Source organism: Mus musculus, chromosome 10 (assembly GCF_000001635.26).
Source record: "Mus musculus strain C57BL/6J chromosome 10, GRCm38.p6 C57BL/6J".
In the NCBI taxonomy this organism is placed as follows: domain Eukaryota; kingdom Metazoa; phylum Chordata; class Mammalia; order Rodentia; family Muridae; genus Mus; species Mus musculus.
In genome coordinates this window covers 97,221,352-97,237,046 of record NC_000076.6, presented here as the reverse complement: position 1 = coordinate 97,237,046, position 15,695 = coordinate 97,221,352, and the positions used below count along the sequence as shown (strand labels likewise).

Sequence of the window (15,695 nt, the reverse complement as noted above, 5' to 3'; positions counted from 1 at the left end):
TTTTCTGGCGCCTTGTAATAGATACTTTCCTTTGACCTTTCATATAATAATTTACCTATTTTTTATTCTTTCTCTTTTCTGCTATTAAATTACTATTAGTAAACTCTTGATACTTTGGGACTTCTATTTCACTGTGTGTGTATATATGTGGGAGGGGTGGCTGTTAAAAGTTTCTATTCTTTCCTGGGTTTTCTGGAACTATATCAAGAATATGTTTATGCTTATTCTGTAGCCTCTGGTAACCAACATCTGACTCAGCCCTGGATTTGTTTCAATCATTCATTTTGTTCAATCGGTCCTGCATTTTGGAATACCTTTAATTGCTAATTTGATAATCAGTATTGAAAGGTCTGCTATCTGTGATTAGTGTTCTCTGTGGGCTCTATTCCCTTAAGAGCGACTTAGTCTAAGTACCTTTATGGTGGGGCTGTATGCATCTTTCCTGTAGCCACTATGTTGACTGTATTCCAGAGTCTACCAAATACCTCACTGTACAATGTTCTAATTTTATTAACTGCAATGGTAAGATAGCTCATTCAGTAATGTGATACCATCATAATGGGGATTGGAACTCTAGATCTAGAAGAGAAATTAATCAAGGAAAACAATTAGAGATGTGTCAAGATTTAGATATATGGATAATCTACAAAACCAACAAGATGAAACCAGCCATCAGAAATTAAAAGTCACCTATAGCTCTACTAAATCATATTATTTAAATAAATTATGATTTATCCACTGTGAATCAGTAATGCTCTCAGCATTAAAGGCCCAGATGAGACCATACATTTCCAATGTTATTAAGCTGTATGTCTGTGTGTTTTCTCTATCAAAATTTATCTCACATGTGTACACATATAAAGTTAAAGAGTTGAATTGAAATCGGCCAGAATTACCCCCGTGTCTGGTCCTCCTGATCATTCTAATATGTGATCTGGGATGCTACTACTAGAAGCGGTATCACTGCTGCTTTAGAAAAAGGAAAAGCTGCTTTGCTCAGTCTGGAAACGTGTTCCTGAGAAGCTCTGTAATTGTTCCTTAATCACTATGACTCACTTCTGAAATCTTTCTAAAACCAACCATTTGCAGGTAATTTATATAATGGGAGAGCCAATCTCATTTCCATGGGTGTCAACAATCCTCTGTGTGATTCAGGGTTATGTGCACATAAATTATTTAGCATTTGCACCAATGAGCCACCTGAGACCGGCACTTTAAGGATGCTCGCTCTCAGTGTTCTGCTGCTCTGTCCTGCCTGCTTGAAGGACTACTTCCTGCCTTGTTCACTATCTGAACATGATTCCACATTTATCTCAATCTCAGCTCCTATATTTTCAGGCAAAGCTGATCGCAAGCAGGGAACCATCAGAACCTCCACTTAGTCCAGGATCGTGGTCTTTAACTTGGTAAATGCACCTACTTTTTTTTTCCTGCAATATTTAGCCATGGGCATTTTCTGTTGGAAAATTTGCACTTCCCTTTATGAGAGTCATAAAGTTAATAGCTCTTTTCACATACTTTGGATATTTTATTTGTTTACTGCTATATAAACTGTGACATAGCCTGAAGCATGTAGAATACTTTGGATACCTTAATAACATTTCCCTAGCTTTTGTTTTGTGTGTCTGATATTCTCTATGTTTACCCAAGCTTTCTTTATGCTAATTTCTAACTCATGTGCTGTCATATGGCTTTCTTAAAAGATAATGAAAGGAGCATCTCTGTCATTTTTAAACTCCTAAATTAGTTAATAAATGTTTATTGACTTGACAGATATGAATAACAATACTAAATTACTCTCAGGACAGCAAATCCAAATGGAAATTCATTTATGCCTTTAATTGAAATTGTATGTAATCTATCGCCAAATCATAGATTTTTTCCCTTATGTCTAACATTTTGAGGTAAAGGAAACTTCCGTTTTAATATTCTTGTTGCTGGGTACCATCAAACATTGATGTTGCTGGTACAGGTCAAATACAACATTTCTGTACATAGTGCATATGAGCACTTCAAAAGAACCACATTGTAGGTTTTCATCTTTCCTCTATCTACATAACTCCAAACTGTTGGACCTTTGTGCAGTAATCTTAACCCTGTGGACTTGGTATGAGACTGTAGTTTAATGAGAGTCATGGGAGGCATGCCATCAACAAACCAAGAGAAACCAGATATATTCTTAAAATCCTATTCTCTCAGAACTTAGATGAAATTTCATTTATGAAATTATGGCAATCGGATATATGCTGTGTAGAAATCACTCATTCCCCCAACAAGCTGTCTGATTGAAATCTCTGCAGAAATCATAGCTTAGCCATCAGCTGCAGTAACAAACAATCCTGAAGATAGCATCCCTTGTGCCTCCTGAAAGAAGCTGAACAGAAAGTGGAGCAAATCTCTCAAATTTCTAATCCACCAAAGTTGTTCTACTTTCACCAGCATTTGATACTTACTGTCAGACTTCAAATTCAGTCTTTTTGCTGGGTTAATAGTTATAATTTCTTTTTCTATTGAAATTGTATGGTAAATCACTTCTCTTTCATTGGAATTGAATTATTGGAATTGTGCCTCGAAGTACGTTTAATTTTAATACCATTGTAAATAAACCACTATACTTCAAATCAGAGGAGCCAAAGACATGATTCCGTCTGAGGCCATAGGTCTGGAAACACTGGCTATAGGCATAAACTGTGAAGACAAAAGACAAAAGTGTCCAGACACAAAACATAGTTGAAGCAGTCTCCTTTGCTATATTTCTGCTCCTTTGACTTTTATTTATCTTTCTAGTCAATTGGGTGGTACCTATCCATGTGGAGATGAGCCATCCCTGGGTTTGTCCACTCAAACTTGTATACTAAATTCCTCTCAAAGTACCTCCCACTCTTACTTAGTACATATTAATGCTTTATTAGGTGTTTTAGTTATTCAATAATCAAATTGGAATCATCTTCACGGGATTAAATTTCCAGGCCATGAGCAAGGCATATTCTTCCATTTATTTATCTGTTTTTTGACTGCTCTTATTATTTTGTAATTTTCAGTGAAAATTTGGACACTGCTCTTATTTCAATATATAGTTTAGTTCATGTGTTGACCACTTGGTTCTTGTAATGGTTAATTGTTGATTGTTGGCTTGACACAATCTACAATCATCTGAGAAGGGTAAGAATGAATTATTGCCTATAAGAAACTGGTCTAAGGGCATGTCTGTTGGAGGATAATGTTGATTATATTCATTGCTGTGGGAGGGTCCACGTATTGTGAGCAGCACCACTTTTGGGTCTAGGGATCTAGAAAGAAGAAAGAGAAGAAAGCTAGCTGAATACTGGCATGTGCACATGTGTGGCTCTCTACTTCTTGAGGATGGATATAATGGTGACCAGTTGTCCCAAGTTCCTGCTGCTGTGACTTCCCCACAGTGATGGCCTGTGACCTAGAATGTTGAGCCAGGATCATGACAGTTTCAGCATCCCCACTGAGGAAAGTGGGTCACTGGGTTACAATGCCATTGAACAGTGTTGTCCTGAACCCTTCTTTTGTCCCTTGATTTCTGGCTGTTGTAAAGTAAGTGACTTTCCTTCACCATGCCCTCTGCCATGTTATTCTGCCTCACCATAGCCAAGAATCAGTGAATCCACGTGAAAATGGGCTCAAATTTCTGAGACTAGGAGGCAAAAACCATCTTTCAAGGTTTTTTTTTTCCAAGCATTTTTGTCAAGGTTATGAATACTTCGGTAACACACACTGTCTAGTTGAAAGTAATAATTAGAAATTTTATATTCTTGGGTGATCTTCTAAAGATTAAATTTTATTGTACAAGTATTAATTTAAAATATCTATAGAAAGGAAAACTGAACTTATCAACTCATGCATATTTCCAAATCAGTCATACTTATACTATATGCAAAGCGGTAAAAAACCCAGCATATAAACTACATCCCTAGATGCCTGTCTCATTACCAATTCCAAATGTTCAAAATGGCAGTCTTCTTTGTCTAAAGTTTACAGAGATGAAAGTATAAAGTATGCATTTTGTTGTTCTTGCCTTCTTTCTCATAACTTATTTGTGTAAGTACTTATATTGTTCTCTAAGTATCACTAAAATATAGTATTTAAAAATAATTATGCCATAAATTTCATTCATCTAAATGACTGTTAGAGATATTGACTTATCCTTTATATTTACCACTAAAAAATAATGTAGCTATGAACTTATTTTTATCAAAATATTTTAAACCTTATACATATAAAGTGTACATGTTTCTTTAGTGTATCTAGATATCTATGGCCTCTTCCATTTGATTTTTAGAGCTTCAGAACATTCAATGCTGTATCCCTACATCTGTGAAGGCATGAAGTCTTTCCAGCCAACATTTAACTTTCCAGTGCCATATGCACCCAGTGGATCTAAAAACCCAGTTTTCGTCATATTACCATACAGTACTTAGTACCACTTCACAGCCTTATGCTGACTCTTTCAGATTCAATAAATATTGGCCAGAGGTAAAAACCTTATACCTAATTCTTATCTATCATCTATACACGAGTCTATCTTCACTTATCTCAAACAAGAGTATTAATAACTGTTCAGCTTTCTAAACCCTTAGGAAGAGTATTTGCTCCATTTTCATATACTTTCTTTACGTAAAAGGTTGCCTTGAATTTCTTAGACTATAATCCCTAGAAACAAAACCTGTCCTAGATAATTTGGAGAGACTTTTACCAGGAGGAGAAGTTTTTCCCTGAAAATAACTATGTTGTTACATGTTCCATGCATTCACACATATTTCAACTTAGTGCTTATTAGCTCCTGTTTGAAGAGTCTTTGTTTTCACACGTACCCACTACAAACCTCTTTGTTAAGCTACACAAGATTTTATATGTCCTATGAAGAGATGTTACCAGCAGAGAAAATTCACAAAACCTGACCCTAAAAATGGAAATAATTAGGGCCTTATATAGATGACTCCAGAATTGTCAGAGGTGATGGAGTATATCACCCAGTCATCATTAATAGGAAGTCCATATGGTTGCAGAATAAGAATCATGAATATGCCTGTGTTCGGGCTTGAGTGAGACAGAGAGAAAAAAATTACTCTTGCTGTTCATATAAAACATCATGTGAGAGTAATGGAAAGAGGTCTATGTCTATTTCTGTATTTAATCAGAATTCTGCTCCTGCATTTCATTCTGAGGTATTCACCTTTTTTTTGCAAACTAGGAAATTTTGTTTAAAGAAAGAAATGAAAGCACTTATCTTCCCAGAGGAGTTAGGGATTAGCCTTAAAGCAGGTCAATGAAGAGTGGGAAAGAGCTCAGAAATGAGAGGAACAAAGAACATTTGTGAGTCCTGTGAAACATGGCAAGGTAACTGATGGGGTGGAAGAGGTCAAAGTGAGCCCTCAGTCATACCTATTGATTCTGTTGCCATACCAGGATGCTTACATCTGCTCTATTACCCAGAGCTGAGCTAGTGGGCTGGAAGACATGTTAACTCTGATGCAGAAAGACAGCTGTCATCAAAGAAACCAGTGATCATCTCCAGTGAGATCAGGGATTCTGTGTGATTCGGTTCACAGCTGAGTGGTCTGTCATGGCTCATGTAAACCCCCAAAAAAATCTAGAGTAAGAAAGACAGTGGAAAAAGGACATTTGCATTTGAAAGTTTTGTGAGTGTTTAAGCATTTAACTAAGACTGGTTTTAAAAGGGCCAAAGGAAATAAAAATCTATGTATTATAGACTGTTATTATGGTAACACATTCAGCCAAGTTACATGAATTTGCATATAGTTGGTATTATTTGCATCTAACAAAGGAGTCCCCACCACCACCAAATAAACATGCTCTATCACATTGGGCATTCTATGATACTTTTCTGGTCATAAAAATACAATAAAATCAATATTTCAGAATATATTTTTCATGTTTAGATTTTGAGGCATGGGATTCTTAAGAGTCTTATGAGTGATTGATTGATTGATTGATTGATGCCCACTCATAAGCCCAGCAACTCCCCTCTTCTGCATATCATACTCTAACACCTGACTTTGCTAATACACAGGCACATAGCTATACCTAAACATCCTACCATTGTGATCTTGAAAAATTATATGGTTTGCTACATAACTAGGTAAAAATGTGAAACATGTTCGTAAGTGTCCACGAGATCTTTAACCACTGCCGCCTGCACATTTGGTCTGTAATAATCTTCTCTGGTCTTTAAATTGCAATGCCAATGCCTTGGGCATTTGACTCAGAGGGACTCCATAAACTGACTTCAAATAACCAGGTCTTATCAAAGCTTTACTTGAACATGAGGTGATTTAAAGAGACAAGCTACCTACTCTTACATTTTCTTCGAGCTGTAACTTACATTAAGAAATATAATTGGGAGGTGGGTGGTATACAGGATTTTCGGAGAGAAAACTCGGAAAGGAGATAGCATTTGAAATGTAAATGAAGAAAATATCTAATAAAAAAAGAAATACAATCAGAAAACAAAACTACTGAACAGTATCATGCATCTTCCTAAAGTTAAATTTGTGCTAAGGGTTTCTGATGAAACGTAAATTCGTCATTACAAATACATTTTAAATATATTGATTTAAAGTATTTAAATGCATTAGTAAAAGAACTTTGTTTTCAGATATTATCCAACTATTATGAAAATTTTTTTTATAATCAAACGTGAAGTAAACTTATCTTGAGAAGTAGAAACAGACATAGCAGTCTTTCTAAATGATGCTATTATATATTACCTGGTGCACAATTATACAATCTCATTCCCTTTTCCATTTGGTTGTTAGAAAGTCTCAGACACTAACTCATTCCTGAATCTGTACTTATTAGAATTTACTTCTTTGATAATAAACAAAACCACAAGACCCTCGTCAGTTCAGGAGCAACAAATAGTGTGGACTAGGCAAGGTTCCAGTGTTGCTCATTTGGGAATAAAGAGTTTACAGAGAGGGAACAAGGCTGGGAAGATAGTTTCTCCATTGGCTCCAGAAAGCAGAGCTAGAAACACATAAGAAAGGAAACTCCTGGACCTGAGATCTTTATTATTATTATTATTATTGTTGTTGTTGTTGTTGTTGTTGTTGTTACTCTATTGTAGAAGAGATTTGCATTTCAGATTTTTTTGTAAGTTTTGAGGAGAAGGGAAATGTATTCATGGAGAAGGAGTGAATGACTCCATGGAAAAATTATCAAATGGCTTGGTTGTTACTAGTCAGAGACATGTGTATGGCTGAAGGATGGACTAAAATGCAAAATGGATTTTTCTGTTTAGAGTGCTTGGCATTGAGAGAGAGGGTAAAACATTTTGTTCTTTTCATATTTTAATGGAATGATTCATTATGTATCCTATTTATTAAAAATTAGTATCCAATGTATCGATTTAATTCAAATAGTGGTGGATTATCTCTGATATGTTTTTCGGGTGGTGAGAAGTACAATACTAGATATAAATATTGATATTGGAGATGGAAATATGGCTCAGAGTATAACATGCATACTGCTCTGTCAGAAGACCTACATTCGGTGCAACCACTGCAACTCAGCTTCAAGAGATCCTATGTCACTTTATGGACTTGACAGGCAACTAAATTCACATGTGAATACATGTACAAACAGCACAGACAGACATAACTAACAACAAAAATCTTAAAATTATAAAAGATATAATAAAAGAAAAACTTTAATGATATTACCATAGAATATAATAGCATTCAAAATAATAATTATCTATGTGACCACATTTTTAGGTATAACAATCATATCTATCTCTCCTAGTTAGGCAACTCTAATGCCTCTTTATGCTTTCTGTCATTCTTCATAAGAAGTCTCAGGTGGTTTGGATTTGAACTCAGAGGTTTCCATCTTTGTTGTGACATAGCATGGGCCATTTTAGTATTTTAGCACTCCTTCTGGGCTCCCACAGCTGAAAAAGTTCTATGTGCCAGAACACCACTCTAGTACTCCAATTTCCCTGTGATTCCCATAGAAGCCACCTTCCTGTTCTGTGTCTGACACACTTTTGTACCTGTGCATACAAATATGTGATTTATGTACCCCTCCTCAAACCTCCAGCTTCCATTCCTGCCTTCAGCTCCAATCTTCTATCTCTTGATAGTAAGCCTACAATAAGTTTAAACTTTGTCTCTAAGCAAAGGCAAAGCAACAGCTGGGACCCTGCATTCAGTCTCTTACATGCAGTGTTTTCTTTCTTTCTTATTTCATAATCTCCAGAAGAAAGGATCAGGTCATCAGCTGCACTCCTAGGATTTCTTGTATATACTATAAATTTCTTAATCATGGCCATATTTATTCACTAAAGCCTATCTGTTTGAGTTAAAGACTATTAGATATGTTTCATATGTAGCCTAAAATTACTTAATAAGAGGCACAAAATCATAAACATTTCCAAAAATATAAAGCTGTTTTGTTTTTAAATCTGAAATAGATAGGTTCCCCCCTCCTTATTTGGATGCATGATTGTGTCGAATTGCCCTCAAAGTTCCTGCTGAAAGCCATTAGATCCCATTACAGGGCCATCTGATGGAAAAACAATTATGTTACTGTAAGTTATGTGATATTAGACAAGGCCTGATTAAACCATCAGCTCCCTAGAGTTTCTTCTGAGCCACTGCTGCTACAGTAATTTGATGGAAATGTAACAGTTATGTTTTGCACAATAAGGGGATATATTTGGATGGGAACTTTTTGATGCAAGTTAGATTTGAAATAACATTCTCTTCAGAATAGTAAACCAATATAACCAGGCAATGAAATCGAGTTGCAGATGTCTTAGGCAAATGGAAATCCTTTGTGCCCCTGTTGATGCAGCTTCGCATGGAATGCATTGGAGTAGAGCCTTGCTTGTTGGCAGAACTCAAAATAGTCTTCCTGTTTAGAGACGAGACTTTGAGACTTGACAAAACAAGGATTCGGCTTAGGAAGAGTCAGTCTGGATCAAAAGCAGACGCCCCAGGAAATATAAGGCTGAGACCATGGAAATTTTACTTTTTAAGACAATTTTTAAACTTAAACACCAGTCACCATGCCAGCCATGTGTCAGCCAGACCCCCATTCTCATTAAAGGGGGTCTGATCTCAGAACAAAGCCTGTAAGCCTAGCATATCCATCTTGAAGTGGCATGCACTCCTTAAGACAGCTATGAGTTCAATGCTCTTAGTGACTTGTTCTTGTTGACTTTCCAGGGCTCAGCAGCTCGCCCTGCCCCACCCCACACACCAATTTCATAATTACCTATATATAATGTACTGGATTGAACAATGGGAATTTCTAAAACTGATATTTATATGTGATCTCTAATCTTTCGAATAAGCAAAGAGGACCCTACCTCTCTGAATATGATAGATTGTAAATGTTGACTCCTAAATCCCTTCACTGTCTTGATTGGCAATCCTCCCTCAGAGAAGTAAGCCAGTAGAGTGCCTTGTGCAGACTGTAGAGAAGATACCACAATGCAGATATGCTCCACAAACTTAAAACCCTATACAAAACAAGAAGAATCCTAAAACTGAGGTTCAGGAATATTTGGAGAGGAGGAATTCAGTAAATTCTAACCTTGGTTTAATCTATATGTGTTCACTGTTGATTAAGTCCCCAAAACCTCGGGCAAAATGAATTCTTGATTGATTGTTCTGATCAGAATAGGCCATGCCTGTCAGTCTGAAAGCCCACCTCCCTATGCTGGTGTGTGGGTCATCCATGTACTGTTGTAAAAACTGAGTTAATTTGGTCAATTTCTTGAGCATATAATACCTTCTTGCCTGAATGCCCCTGGATTACCACACCACCGGAGGTTAAACAAGCTTAGACAGTACCTTTCAAAAGAAAAAAACATCTCTGCTTTTCATAACTTCCCAAAGCCATCAGTCACTCTCCTGATGTTTAACATGCACTGGCTAAAGATGTCCAAATAGAAACACACTGTGGACACTTCCAGGATACTTCCAAGAGGAAAATCTCTGAAATCATGACTTGTTATTCCAAAAGTATGAACCTAGTGTTGCTTCCCTAATGATAAACAAGGATCAAATTGGAAATTGATTTTTCTTGCTCATTAGACAGTATTCAAATGGGTATTATGCAAAAAAATACTTTTCTAAAATAGTGCTTATTGTATTTCTCCTATAATGCAAAAGACCTTAGCTACAAACAAACCCAGATTGGTTTTTAATCTGTAAAATTGAAATACAAACTTTTAGATACTTTTAAATAAGTTTTAAAATATTTAATTTGGGGGTATTTGACAAAAAATATTAACACAAATTAAACTATACATAACATACCTAGAGAAAAGGGGATTCAAATATGGTATGGTTGATCCATGCAACATTATGGATCAGGTAGCTATGTACACACACAAAAATGTGTTCTGACATCCTCCATGAGGTTTTACTATATTTTTAATCTCAATAGTATCATGGTATCACTCCAAAACTTTCCATATATTTTAATATAATAATCACATTTATTTAAAATAATATTTTCTGTTTAGCCTCAACTAACAGGTACTAACAGAATCAGGGGTGATCTACTCCTTGTCCACTCAAGAAGAATTTTACCTCTGAAGGATGAGAATTGTAGCAAAGTCAAACAAGTACAAAAAGGTTAATTAAGGAGTAGACATAAGATAAGACATGGTAGTGTAGAGAGTCCATGTAACAGGAGTCATGTCTGTTTTTATGAAAAGGAGGAGAGAACACCAGATGGATTGTGTGGCCTGGCATCAGGAGGAAGAGTGTGTACAGAGGACCAAGATGAAAGAGAGCAGCTGGAAATTAAAGAAAAGGGAATAGAAACTTCAAGAAGCAGCATTTTCTGAGCTCATTTAGCTTAAGGTCAGGTTGTCCTGTATGTAATAGGAATTTGTAAATACATCATTCCAATAAAATTACTTTCTCTCATCTGATCTCTTAAGTAATAGAATTACCAATCCAAAGGGGAAAAACCCTCTAAATAAACTTGGTCTTGAAAGGCAGAAATTGTGAGTGCATTAATGATCTCTAAGAGGAATCTCCTCTTGAGCTAAGACTGACTCTACCATCAAAGGCTCAAGGATATCTGTTTTAATTTTTGAAATAATAAAACAGGCCCATCATATGACTAGAAGGAATGGTACTTAAAGGATGCCCCAAACAAGTAACTATACATCTAAGAACATCAGAAATTAAGAATAAAATTCTTCAGTTGTGGTAGAAATATGGACAAAAATCAATGGCCACTGCATTGCTTAGTCTCCTTCTCATATGTCATCTTACAGAAGTGTACACTAATCAAAGGTGGCAATGAAAAGTTCAAAGGCAATATATTTGCTATAACTGACTATATATATATATATATATATATGTTTGATATATGCAAACATATCAGTAGTAATTAATTAGATAACAAAAATGTATAAATTATACTCCATAGTATCCATAGAACCAATACCGCATAGATATAAATTAAGAGAAAGTAAACTGGTTTTTAGGAAGAAAATGAAATACCTTTTGCTGCTATGATTAGTAGTTTATATTCTTTTAGTTAGAATAAGTTATCCATAAATTCAATTTAATAAAGATATACTTTCCACTTAGTTTTTTCTCTATGTAAGTATGTTATTGTGTTAATTATTTTGCTTGTAACTGTGACAAATATCTGGGAGCAGGGCAACAATTTACCAAAGAGAGAGCCTTTTTGGAGGAAAAGAAAAAAAAGAAAAAAATGAAATGTCAATTAAAAAAATGAAATGTCAATTTAAAAATCTAATAAAAAAGAGGCAAAAAAGAAAATATTATTTTAAATAAATGTGATTATTATATTAATATATCTGAGCACCCAGTCTATCACAGTGGGGAAGTTAGGTGGCAGAGGCTAGAAAAGACTGGCAAAATTGTGTTCACAGCTAGGAAGTAGAAGATAATTTATGCCCAGCAACCTCTTTTCTTATGAAGTCTGGGTCCACAGCTCATGTAAGAGTGCCATCCACAGTCAGGGTGGGTCTTCCCACCTCTGTTAGTCACAGGGACATATTTTCTCAGATATACCTTCAGGCTTCTCTTTTCAGGGATTCTGGAGTCTGTCAGATTAAGAATAAACTTTAACCACAATAGCCATTAAAATATAACATAAGGATACTTTTTAGGGAAAATATCTATACCTCGTATACTACAGCAGACAAATGAACTTTCTTAACCTAGTTGTGTAGTTATAACAAAATATCTTACACTGGGTAGTTGTAATAATCAGGTAAAAAAAAAATTTCCAAAGATCAGGTTTTAGGATATGTTGTGACTACATCCATCATGATTCTTTTTACTGAATGATCAATCAGAGAGACAAGAAAGACACTGACTGCAATCTCTCTAGCTCTTTAGAATAACATCAATCTATTCTGTGACCTTTTTTTTTTTTCACTTTATATCCCACTCAGTGCCCCACTCCTGGTCACCCCCTTGGGCCTCCCTTTGTGGTTAGATTCTTTGGGTCTGTTGAGTGTAGTATGGGTATCCTGTATTTTATGGCTAATACCTACTTGTAAATGAGTACATACCATGTATGTCCTTTGGGGACTGGGTTACTTCACTCAAGATGATAGCCACAAGTTCCATCCATTTGCCTTCAAAATTCATTATGTATTTATCTATTCTTCAGTTGTGCAACATCTAGGTTGTTTCCAGTTTCTAGCTGTTAAGAATAAAGCTGCTATAAACAGGGACGAGCAAGTGTCTTTATGGGATGGTGGAGCATCTTTTGAGTACATGCCCAGGACTGGGATAGCTGGGTTTTGAGGTAGTACTATTCCCAGTTTTCTGAGAAACCTCTAAATTGATTTCCAAAGAGGTTGTACAAGTTTGCACAGCCACCAGCTATGGAGGAGTGTTCCCCTTGCTCCACATTCTTGCCATCGTATCCTATCTCTTGAGTTTTTGATCTTAGCCATCCTAATCAGTGGAAGATGAAATCTCAGAGTTGCAAAACTGGATTCTTACCTAACCAACACAAGTATGTGGCCTTTAGTCCCATGGTGATAATAGAAAAAAAAATACAGTTAACAAATTTACATATAAGTAAAAGACGGCTTCCTAGATGAAACTTAGAGAGCAGAAACTATAAAGCAAACAATGATTAATTGAAACATCAAAATTGTGATTTCTGTTCAATGCCTTAGGTAAAGCTTACACGTGAGACTCACAAGGTATATTTGACTATAGAAAACTAACAAATTTAAGTTTCAAGGATATTTTACATAGGTATCTGCCTGTCACTAGAAGTGAATGTGAAATCTGTTATGCTTACATTTTCTAGAATACCATGCAACAGCCGGAAGCAATAGATTGGATGTTCCTATAGTAAACATGCAAACAGAGCATCAACAGACAACAAGATAAAAAATATGACATATTAGGAAGTTGGGACATATTTCAAAATAAAAATCCAAACTTGAAAAAAGTAAAGTTTAAAAATAAGTAGTAAGCCCATTAAAGTTATTGTTAAGAAAGGAGAAAAACAATAAGGAAAAAAATAAAATAATATGTGGGAAGAAGTCATTAGAGTGCTTTGTGTAGGACAGTGATGAAAATTGCTTAATCAATCATCTGGTTCCCGAATCCAACCAAACTAAACAAATACAACAAACCAATAAACTTAGAAAGTAATTTCAACTGTACTGTAAAACAAGACTCTACTTAAACATTATTGCCTTTGAGTTTCTATGTGGCATGTGAGCATATAACACACGTACACTTTGTGTGTGTGTGTGTGTGTGTGTGTGTGTGTGTGTGTAAGAACACAGTAGTCACTGGAACAGTATAATATTCGGCTAGATTATTATAAGTCTTAAAAATAATAAACCACAGAATATAGGGTAAACTTCATTAGAGAGACCATTTTAAAAAAAACCACTCAAGTATTTTGTAAGTTAATGTGTCTGAGTCTCACAGTCAACACCATGAATACCAAGATTTAGCTACTGATAGTTTTATGTTCCCATCTTATTGAAAATATAAAGAAGAATTAACTGAAACATTCACCAAATTAATGCTTCATTTATTCTCACAAAATATCGAAGTTACATACATAAAAATATTTTCCAGATGCCTGTCACATAAAGTCTCGAGGAATCATATTGCTTATATGTACCCAAAATTAACTGTGTGTGTGCGTATATGTTTAATTTAAGCCACATGAATTGACAAGGTTCCCCACAAGAAATATATAGATGAACAAAATTTCCAGTACTAGGCAGAGAAGCCTTCTTTTGAATGGATGGTCAGGGTACTCAGAGTGGCTCCCAAAACAATATAGATTACTGCTGTAGACTTGGTTACCTGTCAGAGGTTACAGTACATGGGCTCCCATTGACACCACACACTGAGGACAGATGACTCATATGATTCAAGTTGGATCTGATATAACAGCCTCTATCCTTTGGTCTAGTTTCTTGGGTTCCAGAAAATAACATGCAAAATGCCAGGGGAAAGAAGTGATAAAATTGCTATTACTATCTGTGACACCTGTGAACCCTGACAATTATCAGCATGGTAACATATGGATAAAGGTGCAATAACTGAGATTTCCATGTTGGTGGTAGTTGACAACTACCCAATTTTATGTAAGATCCACTCAATGGAGGACAGTCGTGCCTGGTACTGTTGACTATGGACCTTAAAAAGAACCATTCCTACTGCTTTAGTAGGGCAGTATAATTCCTCAAGGCACTGAAAATAATGTAACTCTCTAACTATCCACACCAGTTTGGTATTCCCTTTGTTAGGTTGTTTAATGAAAGTATGTGAGCAATAAATGGTATGTTTAATCTCCAGAAAAGGGCAGGTCTCCATTGGCTATCCAGGAAGCATGACATATCAAGTTGTAGTAAGACTAGGTTCCCTGCCTTGCATTGAGTCTGGACACAGCCAATCAGTAGGAGGAAAGGAATTGGAACAGGAAATCTTTGGGGCAGTTTAGACAGTGGAGAGAGGCATCTGTGGGATAAGCTAGAAACACACATTTATGTAATGGAGTAGGACTTGGCTGTTAAAAATAATGATATTATGAAAGTTTCAGTAAATGAGTATAACTAGAAGAAATCATGCTGAGCAAGGTAATCCAGACCCAGAAAGGCAAACTCAGTATGCGCTCACTTATAAGTAGACATTACCTATAAAGGATAACCACGCTATAATCCAGGGAAGCTAAGTAACAAGGAGGGCTATTGGGCAACTCTCACAAATCTCCCTGTGAATGGGAAAGTGAATAGACATCAAAGGGATGGGGGAGGGAATAGAAGGGAGAGACCAAGTGGACAGAGGAGGGACAGAGAGAGTACTGGGAAAGACGTTTGGAATGGGCAGGGGTGCGGCATCCAGGCAAAAGCTATAATCCTTTGAGACATGTCCAAAACATAACATATACAGCCCTGGCTGTCCTTGATGGAATTCACTAGGTAGACCAGACTGGTTAAGAACTCACACAGAAGCTTGTTGTTCATTTTCCAAGATATAAGTTACAATTTGCAAAACACATGAAGAACAAAGACCAAAGTGTGGACACTTTGCCCCTTCTTAGAACTGGGAACAAAACACCCGTGGAAGGAGTTACAGAGACAAAGTTTGGAGCTGAGACAAAAGGATGGACCATCTAGAGACTGCCATATTCAGGGATCCATCCCATAATCA

The 15,695-nt window shown here is 36.1% G+C and overlaps 1 long non-coding RNA gene across 1 annotated transcript in view; it reads left to right on the top strand.

The window, feature by feature from the left end:
• The first annotated feature begins 1,289 nt into the window (after window positions 1–1,289).
• Window positions 1,290–15,695, top strand: part of Gm34044 — a 28,371-nt gene continuing 13,965 nt past the window's right edge. Inside the window, exon 1 of the long non-coding RNA XR_380716.2 lies at window positions 1,290–1,406. This is a non-coding gene — a long non-coding RNA (predicted gene, 34044). The remainder of the gene's footprint in view (window positions 1,407–15,695) is intronic.